We start from the raw sequence: 10,831 nt of genomic DNA on the forward strand, positions 1-10,831 counted from the left end.
ACTCAGTTTAGAGGTCCTGGTTGGCTACATGCCAGAAAGTTCCCCTTCTTGAGCACCCAAATGAGGCCAAACCTCAACCACTTCCTTTATCTAGGCTGTCATATCCATGGCCATTATCTCCCCAGACAGTCTGTTTAATTGAGAGACATAATGGTTTCCTTAAACAACTTTTTAAAAGTCCTCTCTGGCAAATAAACCCCTAAATGGGTCTATCTTGCCTCAGACTTTAATCTTCCTTAATTCAAGTCTCCTTAGCCAATTTATACCTCATACCAATTTTTAAAAAGTTTTCAATCACCCTTTCCTATATTTAATGGGGCTATGTCTCATATCCTAGTATATGATGACTCATTATATCTGAGACCCTTTAATAATGTCTTCCCTACCTCTGTCTTTAGGGATTTTTGATCCTGTCCACATCCCATAAGGGCTGGAAGCCAGATGGAAGACATATACTCTCCTGGGGCCTATTAATCATAGATTGCCCCAAGTGTCAGGTACCTACACATCTGATAGGGGACCCATTTATGCCTGAACTTCCATCACCCAAAAAACCCTCCTTAATATTTGGGTCATAAGAGGTAATTAATCTAGGCTCTTTGTCTGTTTCCCTTCAGGGAACTGATACTAGTTTCCAAGGTTATTCTCACAGTGTGCATTGCCAAGAAGGGAGATAGAAAACTCTAGTTAGTAAATAAAAATCACATCTGGAGATAGTAATAAAATTAACCATATCCTATAATTATAAAACCAGACAACCCCTCCTTCGTGATAAAACATGCTGAAAAAATTAAAATCAGACAACAAAAGACTTTCAAGGGCAGCTGCACACCATTCTGTTGACTGTTGGTCTTGTTAATACTGGTTTGGTGCTTTTGGTAATGAAAAGACCTAAACCCTTCAAGTAAGCTATTGTTTCAACCAAACATGACAAATACTGAGGCCTACATGCCACTGAGTTTGGCTAATGCAAACCCTGTAGCCCCAAAACCTCACTGGCTTGCCCATCACCAACCAAACTGAAAACTGAGGCAAAGGTCCCATAGTAATTGGCTAAATGGAAGGGTGTCACTACGGTCTGGAGCTCCAATCTCAGGCACAGATACTTTAATTAGCAAACAACCTGTCCTCTATTAAAAACATGCACACAAGTCAGACCATATGATTGAAAATCTTTTTTTTTAACTTTCATTTTAGGTTAAGGAGTATGTGTGCAGGTTTGTTATATGTGAAAACTCATGCCATGGGGGTGTGTTGTACAGATTATTTCATTATCCAGATACTAAGCTTAATATTTAATAGTTATTTTTACTGCTCTTCTTCCTCCTCCCATCCTTAACCCTCAGGTCAGTCTCAGTGTCTGTTGTTCCCCTCTTTGTGCCCATGTGCTCTCATCATTTAGCTCCCACTTACAGGCGAGAACATGCAGTATTTGCTTTTCCATTTCTATGTTAGTTTGCTAAGGATAATGGCCTCTAGCTCCATTCATGTTCTTGCAAAGGATATAATCTCATTCTTCTTTATGGCTGCATAGTATTCCATGGTGTATATGTACCGCATTTTCCTTATCCAGTCTATCATTGATGGGCATTTAGGCTGATTTCATGTCTTTGCTATAGTAAGTAGAGCTACAATGAAAATACGTGTTCATGGGTCTTTATGATGAACATGTTATATTTACTTTATGTTCCTTTCGGTATATACCCAGTAATGGGATTGCTGGGTTGAATGGTAATGATGATTTTAGCTTTGTAGTGAATCACCACACTGCTTTCCATAATGGTTGAACTAATTTATAGTCCCACCAACAGTGTATAAACATTCCCTTTTCTCTGCAACCTCATGAGTATCTGTTATTTTTTGACTTTTTAATAGCCATTCTGACTGGTGTGAGATGGTATCTTATTGTGGTTTTGATTTGCATTTCTCTAATGATAAGTAGTATTGAGCTTTTTTTCAAATGCTTGTTGGCTGCATGTATGCCTTCTCTCTCTTCACGTCCTCTGCCCACTTTTAAATGAGGTTGTTTGTTTTTTGCTTGTTGAAGTACCTTATAGATGCTGGATATTAGACCTTTGTCGAATGCATAGTTTGAAAATATTTTCTTCCATTCTGTGGGTCATCTGTTTACTCTGTTGATAGTTTCTTTTGCTGTGCAGAAGCTCTTAAGTTTAAATAGATCCCATCTGTCAATTTTTGGTTTTGTTGCAATTGCTGTTGGTACGTTTGTCATGAAATCGTTGCCAGCTCCTATGTCCAGAATGGTATTACCTAGGTTGTCTTCCAAGGTTTTTTATAGTTTCGGTTTTTACATTTAAGTCTTTATTCCATCTTGAGTTGATTTTTGTATGTGGTGTAAGGAAGAGGTCCACTTTCAATCTTTTGCTTATGGCTAGTCAGTTATCTCAGCACCATTTATTGAGTAGAGTCCTTTCCCTCATTGCTTATTTTTGGCAGCTTTGTCAAAGATCAGATGGTTGTAGATGAGCGGTCTTATTTCTGGGTTCTCTATTTTGTTCCATTGGTCTATGTGTCTGTTTTTATACCAGTACCATGCTGCTTTCATTATTGTAGTCTTGTGGTATAGTTTGAAGTCAGGTAGCATGATGTCTACCGTATTGTTCTTTTTTCTTAGGATTGCCTTGTGTATTTGGGTTCTGTTTTGGTTCCATATGAATTTCAAAATAGTTTTTTCTAGTTCAGTGAAGAACGTCATTGGTAGTTTGATAGAAAGATCGTTGAATCTATAAATTGCTTTGGGCAGTATAGTCATTATAATAATACTGATTATTACCCATTCTCTTATCCATGAGCATGGAATGTTTTTCCATTTGTTTGTGTCATCTCCAGTTTCTTTGAGTGGTGTTTTGGAACTCCCATTGCAGAGATCTTTCACCTCCCTGGGTAGCTGCATTCCTAGGTATTTTATTCTGTAGTGGCAATTGTGAATGGGATCACATTTCTGATATGCCTCTTGGATTGGCTGTTGTTACTATATAGAAATACTAGTAATTTTCATATCCTGAAACTTTGCTGTTTATCAGTTGTTTATCAGCTTAAGGGTCTTTTGGGCTGAGACTGTGGGGTTTTCTAAATATAGAATAATGTCATCTACAAATAGGGATAGATTAACTTCCTCTCTTCCTATTTGGATGTCCTTTCTTTCTTTCTTTCTTTCTTTTTTTTTTTTTTTTGAGATGGAGTCTCGCTCTGTCGCCCAGCCTGGAGTGCAGTGGCATGATCTCGGCTCACTGCAAGCTCCGCCTTCCGGGTTCATGCCATTCTCCTGCCTCAGCCTCCCAAGTAGCTGGGACTGCGGGCGCCTGCCACCATGCCTGGCTAATTTTTTTTGCATTTTTAGTAGAGACGGGGTTTCACCATGTTAGCCAGGATGGTCTTGATCTCCTGACCTCGTGATCTGCCTGCCTCGACCTCCCAAAGTGCTGGGATTACAGGCGTGAGCCACTGCGCCCGGCCTATTTCTTTCTCTTGCCTGATTGCTTTGGCCAGGACTTCCAGTATTATGTTGAATAGGAGTGGTAAGAGAGGGCACCCTTATTTTGTGCCGGTTTTCAAGGGAAATGCTACCAGCTTTTACCCATTCGGTATGATGTTGGCTGTGGGTTAGTCATAGATGACTCTTATTATTTTGAGTATATTCCTTCAATACCTAATTTCTTCAGAGTTTTTAACATACAGCAATGTTGAATTTTATCAAAAGCCTTTTCTGTATCTATTGAGATGATCATGTGGCTTTTGTAATTAGTTCTGTTTATGTAATTAATCTTGTTTATTGTTTACTGTATGTTGAACACACCTTGCATCCCAGGGATAAAGCCTACTTGATCATGGTGGATTAGCTTTTTATTGTGCTGCTGTATTTGGTATGCTAGTATTTTGTTGGAGATTTTTGCATTTATGTTCATCAAGGATATTGTCCTGAAGTTTTCTTTTTCTGTTTTTCCATCCTGTCTGCCAGATTTTGGTATCAGGATGATGCTGGCCTCATAGAATAAGCTCGAGAGGAGTCCCTCCTCCTCAATGTTTTAGAATAATTTCAGTAGGAATGGTACCAGCTCTGTTTTGTTACATGGGGTAGAATTTGGCTTTGAATTCTTCTGGTCCAGGGCTTTTCCTGTTTTGTAGGCTACTTATTACTGATTTAATTTCAAAGCTTGTCATTGGTCTGTTTGGGAATTCCTTTTCTTCCTGGTTCAGTCTTGGGTGGGTGTATATGTCCAGGAATTTATCCATTTCTTCTAGATTTTCTAGTTTGTGTGCATAGAGGTGTTCATAGTCGTCTCTGATGGTTATTTGTATTTCTATGGGGTCAGTGGTAATATTCCTTTTGTCCTTTTCTATTGTAATTTTTTGTGTCCCCAAGGCTATTTTCAGTTCAGCTCTGGTTTTGGTTATTTCTTGTCTTATGCTAGCTTTGGGGTTGGTTTGCTCCTGCTTCTCTAGTTCTTTTAGTTGTAATGTTCAGTTTTTGAATTGAGATCTTTCTAACTTTGTGATATGGGCATTTAGTGCTATAAATTTCCCTCTTAACACTGCCTTAACTGTGTCCCAGAGATTCTAGTATGTTGTAGTTTTGTTCTCATTAGTTTCAAAGAACATCTTGATTTCCACTGTAATTTCATTATTTACCCTAATGTCATTCAGGTGCAAGTTGTTTAATTTCCATGTAATTGTATGGTGGTGATTGATTTTCTCAGTCTTGAATTATATTTTTATTGTGCTGTGGTCTGAGAGTGGTTGGTATGATTTTGGTTCTTTTGCATTTGCTGAGGAATGTCTTATATCCAATTGTGTGGTTGATGTGCCAACTGGTAATGGGCAGAATATATATTCTGTTGTTTTTTGGGGAAGCGTTCTGTAGATGTGTGTCAGGATCATTTGGTTCAATATTGAGTTCAGGTCCTGAATATCTTTATTAATTTTCTGCCTTGAGGATCTGTCTATTACTGTCAGTGGGTATTGAAGTCTCCCACTATTATTATTTGGGAGTCTAAGTCTCTTTGAAGGTCTTTAAGAACTTGCTTTATGAATCTGGGTTCTCCTGTGTTGAATGCATGTATATTTAATATAGTTAGGTTAGTTAAGTCTTCTTGTTGAATTGAACCCTTTACCATTATGTAATGCCCTTCTTTGCCTTTTTAAATCTTTGGTGGTTTAAAGTCTGTTTTGTCTGAAATTAAGATCACAACCCCTGCTTCTTTTCTGTTTTCTGTTTGCTTGGTAGATTTTCCTCCACTCCTTTATTTTGGGCCTATGGATGTCATTGCATGTGAGATGGATCTCTTGAAGACAGCACACCATTGGGTGTTACTTCTTTATCCAGGTTGCCACTCCATACCTTTTAATTAGGACATTTAACCCATTTACATTCAAGGTTAGCATTGATATGTGTGGCTTTAATGCTGTCATTGTGTTATTAGGTTGTTATTATGCTGGTTTGTTTGTGCGGTTGCTTTATAGTGTCACTGGTCTGTGTACTTAAGTGTGTTTTTGTAGTGGCCGATAACCAGTCTTTTCTTTCCATATGTAGTGTTTCTTTTAGGGGCTCTTATAAGCCAGGTCTTGTGGTACCAGATTCTCCCAGAATTTGCTTGTCTAAAAAGGATCTTATTTCTCCTTTGCTTATGAAGGTTAGTTTGGCTGGATATGAAATTATTGGTTGGAATTTCTAAGAATGTTGGATATAGGCCCCCAATATTTTCTGGCTTGTAGGCTTTCTGCTGAGAGGTCTGCTGTTATTCTGATGGGCTTCCCTTTGTAGGTGACCAGTCCTTTCTCGCTAGCTGCCTTTAACATTTTTCTCTTTCATTTTGACCTTGGAGATTCTGATGATTTTGTGTCTTGAGGATGATCTTTATGTGAAGTGTTTTGTGGGGGTTCTCTGCATTCCTGAATTTGAATGTTGGTCTCTCTAGCTAGATTGGGTAAATTTTCATAGATGATGTCCTGAAAAATGTTTTCCATGTTGCTTCTATTCTCCCCATCTCTTTCAGGGATGCCAGTGAATTGTAGATTTGGCCTCTCTATATAATCCCATTATGTAGAGGTTTGTTTGTTCCTTTTCATTCTCTCTATTTTTATTCTTGTCTGTCTTACTTTAAAAAGCCAGTCTTCAAGCTCTGAGTTTCTTTCCTCAGCTTTTCGTATTCTGCTCTTCATACTTATGAATGCATTATTAAATTATTTTAGGGTGGTTTCAGATCTATTAGGTTGGTTACATTCTTTTCTATACTGGCTATTTTGTCTGTCAGCTCCTGTACCATTTTATTGTGATCCTTAGTTTCCTTAGTTTGAGTTTCAACATTCTCCTGAATCTCAACAATCTTTGTTGTTATCCATATTCTGAATTCTCTTTCTGTCATTTGAGCCATCTCAGCTGAGTTAATAACTCTTCTTGAAGAGCTAGTATGATCATATGGAAGAAAGAAGATGCCCTGGCTTTTGTAGTTGTCAGAGTTCTTGTGCTGTTTTTTTCTCATCTTTGTGGACCAATGTTCCTTCAATCTTTGAAGCTGCTGTCCTTTGGATGGGCTTTCTTTTTCTTTTATCCTATTTGATGATATTAGGGGTTTGTTTGTGGTATAAGGTGGGTTCAATCAACTGGCTTCATTTCTGGAATGTTTTAGAGGTCCAAGGCTCAGCTCAGGACCCCTGGACTTCATGCTGTAACTCTGGGGTTCTGGTATTTGGTCCTGGTTTTGTTCTTTGGCTTCTTGAGGTTAGGAAGGATCCTGCTGCACTGTAGGGGCCATGGTGCTCCAAGCTGGTCACAACACTCTAATGGTTACAACACCCTAATGGGTGGTGCCAGCCAAACCACTCCATAGGGCAGTAGCAGCGGGATCCATCCTGGTTCACATGTACCAGCAACAGTGACAGTGGCAGCATGTCAGGGTGCACACTCATGGGCTTTACCAGGGTGCTAGTTGGTGCCAGGCTGCCAGCCTCCATGTGGTTGTTTGCAGCAGTATGATGGGATCATAGCTCAGGGGTGCAGGGCCCCTGCCAGTATCTGTGCACTCATTTGTGCCATTCATGGTGTTAGCATGGGGACAGGTTTCTGGCAGATGCAGGACTGTGTGTGCCCTCTGCAAGAGTTCACACTGGCAGCCTTGGCTGCTCAGGACAGAGGTGGTTCTGCTTTTCTCCCCCCATAGTTTCTCTCTGGTGGCAGTGTCAGAACAGGGTAGTCGCAGGTGGGGGCAGGTCTAGTGTGCTCTGTGCCTGCCAATGCTCCAATGACAATGGCTGCTCAGCAAAGGGTAGGGGCGGGGTGCACTCACATTTGTAGCAGTGACAGGGCAGGGTGCATGTGCACACACATGGTAGTGTGTAAGGGAAGGGAAGGTCCCCTGGTGCACACGTGCACCAGCAAAGTAATGTTGGCGGGGGAGGGCTGGCAGCAAAGTGACACAAGTGAGCCTATGGATGGGGGAGGGTGCAGGCGAGCTGGGGTGTGTCTGCAGGGTCTGCTCTGCTGGAGCACTCTGCCAGTCAGGCATGGCCCACCAGTGCAGAAGTTATGATCTGAGCTGCCAAGAGGTACCTGGTACTTGGAGCCCTGGGAGAGGCCAGTAGACTGAGGGGTGCTCAGGTCAAACCAGCCCCATCTCATGGGCAAGACCACCCTGCAGAGTTAAGGTCCCACAGTTACTCTAGGGCTAAAGTCTCCTGTGGCAACAAGTTGAGCCTAGGGGTATGGGTAACCCTGGCTGTGCTTCACTACAGATGCTCTAGAACCAAACTCTCTGGGCTTCGCACCAGCAGAAGCTCTGCTTCTATCACTTCTCTAAGCAGGTCTTTCTATCAGTTCAAGTGTCCTTGGTGGTCCAGGGGTCTTCTCCTGCTGGGATTCCAGAGGCCTATGGTGAAACTGGGTTGCTCCTTGCCTGTTTAACCCATCACCTTGCAGGAGTCACTGGGGGCCAGGAATGAGTTCTAGTGTTCCATAGCTCTGTGCAACATTCCCATCTTCCTCCCCCTTCAGCCCAGCATCTGCTTCTTCCCTCCATCCGCTCTCAATGCCTTCCCTCTGAAGAAGGGCTAGAAGTGTGCCAGCCTTTCCAATGTCCAGGTGTCTCAGTGGAAGATATTCCTCCTGGCTGTTTCTAGTTGGCCATCTTGGAAGAGAAATCCCTGATTGAAGATCTGTTTGCAGCACAACCTATTTCATAACTCAAAACCTTGGGCTGTTGGGAATTTTAAGTTCAGCCGCACTTAATTGAGGCTTTAATTATGCCATTCAGTTCTAGTGCTTTGATACATAACAGCAGTGTCATGGATACTGACCTCACCTTTGCTAACTGTGCACCTCAAAGCTCCTTGACTTAAATGATATTTGCATATCAAGCCCCTAGGCCTAACATTGCCTTCATATTCCACATGTGGTTCAGCCTCGTTATAGTACCACAGAGCCACAAAAATAAGACCCACATCAACTCAAGTTTGTGATCATTTGAAAAGGATGTCCCACATCACAGTTCCAGTTTCAGTTTCACATCATAGATGATATTACTTTGGCCCAAGACTTTGACCTTGAAGATGAATTTGCCCTTTTCCCCAGAAACGACTTCACCCCGGACACTGAGACCACCACCCCAGCAACATCCATAGGCTGGCTTTCCTAAGGAGCTAAAAAATTGGACATAGGACATTTATCATTTTACTTCCTTTGTTATAAGAAATTGTTTCATTTCCTGAGTTCACCATTTGCTTAAACTCTTGTTCTTTGCCAAAATGTACCTCTTTATCCTTCCATGCCTAAAGGAAAATCTGGTAGAGTGTATTAGTCTTTGAGCCATTCTAATAATTAATGAGATTATTGTTTTCCCCAGGAAGCACCTGCCTCATATGGGTTCACCCCTTAGCCCCCTGGAGAGAGGACCTCCCATTGCCCATTACCTCCTCCGACACATTCCATTCCAGTTTGCCACCACAACATCTTGCCCTGCATCCATGACCCACAGCTGCTACCTCTTCCCCTAGGTTACAAACGTCATTAAGCTTTACATATACCTTACTTAACTAACTTCATACTCTCCAATAATGTAATTGTTGGACCTGCCACCTTGAACCCTGGAATGTACCAAGAGATTACTATCACACACACAAAAATATAGTTCATGTTTTAACATACTTTAAGTCAATCAGTGTATTGTTAGAGATCTTGAAAATCCCAGATCTGTTTTCTTGGCTAAGGCCATACAATGTGAAACTTGGTTATGAACCAGCCTACAAGGACTCTTTATACTCCTACATGTTTTCCTCCTTTTTAAGGAGAAAATAATAAAATTTGTGTGTGTGTGTGCTATTTAGGGCAATGTATGCACTACTTTCTAAAACTCTGCTCTACAACTTAGGCCACTCAAATAATTCAAGTAATCAAGCTTAACACTAATGTGGAGATCAAGAAGTCAATTTTAATATAGTTTTCATTAAAAAAAATGCCTTCTAGTCCCAGTTTTGAGCCCCTAACAGTTAGCTCCCCTTCTTGAATATCTGATTTAAGTCCCCCCAACCTCTTCCCTTATCTGGATCTCACACTGTATGTCACTATATACCTGCCCTAATTGCCCAGGCCCAAGTACCAGACAACTACAAACAGCCCCATGGACAGCTATGTCCCAGAGCTTGTGAAGTTATTCAAATTAGCTAAGGCACAGGGTTCTCAGGAAACCTAATTCTACTCCAATTACCATATATAAGGTACTCTCTACAGCTCCAGTGTGTTGTTACCTTGTCCCTGTATGCAACCACTGTGTGGCCCTACATGGAAGTCTTCTCTTGTTTGGAGCTATAAGTAACAAAGAGGTTTGCCTTTCACCTATCCAAGAGTCTTCGTGTTGTGTCCTGTTGTCAAAAGAATCTTTAATCTTATAAAACAGAAGGGTAGAATCTTTGCTTCTGTCTTAGTTTCCAGTGGTTTCCTAGCAACCTTTGGTTTTCCTTGGCTTGTCGAAGAAACATCACTCAGATCTCTGCCTTTTATCTTCACATGGTGTTCCTGTGTACGCGCCCAGTTTTCCTCTTTTTATAAGGACACCATAAGAAGCTAAGAAGTGCAAAAGAAGAAAAAAAGAATAAACCAAAGACGCCAGTCATATTGGATTAGGGACCAATCTATTTCAGCATGGCCAGATCTTAACTAATTATATCTCCAATGACCCTATTTCCAAATAAGGTCATCTTCTGAGGTACTGGGGATTCAAATTTCAACAAATAAATGTTGGGCGGGGGTTGCACTATTCAACCATGACTTTTGAAAGTATTTATTAAAGACACACATATGACTATCTTATAACCCAACAATTTAATTCCTAGGTGTATATCCAAGGAAATGAATGTACACATAGACCAAAAATTATGTACAAAACAAGAATGTTCTTAGAAGATTTATGTTAGCCCCAAACTGGGATAATGTAAATCTACAGAGAAATTGATGAATAAATTGTGATATAGTTATTAAAAATTTACTATACAGCATTAAAAATTGAACTTTGCAAAGAATTTCATGCATGTGAACTTCAAAAACTGTCAGAATGAATTAAAGCTATTAGAAGTCTGAGTAGTGTTTACTCAACTTCTCTGGAGGAGAGGATATTAGCAGAGAAGGAACAAAGGACACTTTGCAACAAAGGACACTTTGAATAATAATTATCAACACCTTGGTTTTGGAAGTAATTAGATAAGTGCATATATATGTAGAAATTCATCAAACTGTACACTCCAGATTTGTTCATTTTACCATATGTAATTTATACTCTCAAAATGCTACTTTTTAAATGAATTGTTATATAATTTATTTTGCTAC

This window comes from Pongo abelii, chromosome 2 (assembly GCF_028885655.2).
Source record: "Pongo abelii isolate AG06213 chromosome 2, NHGRI_mPonAbe1-v2.0_pri, whole genome shotgun sequence".
Classification (NCBI taxonomy): Eukaryota; Metazoa; Chordata; class Mammalia; order Primates; family Hominidae; genus Pongo; species Pongo abelii.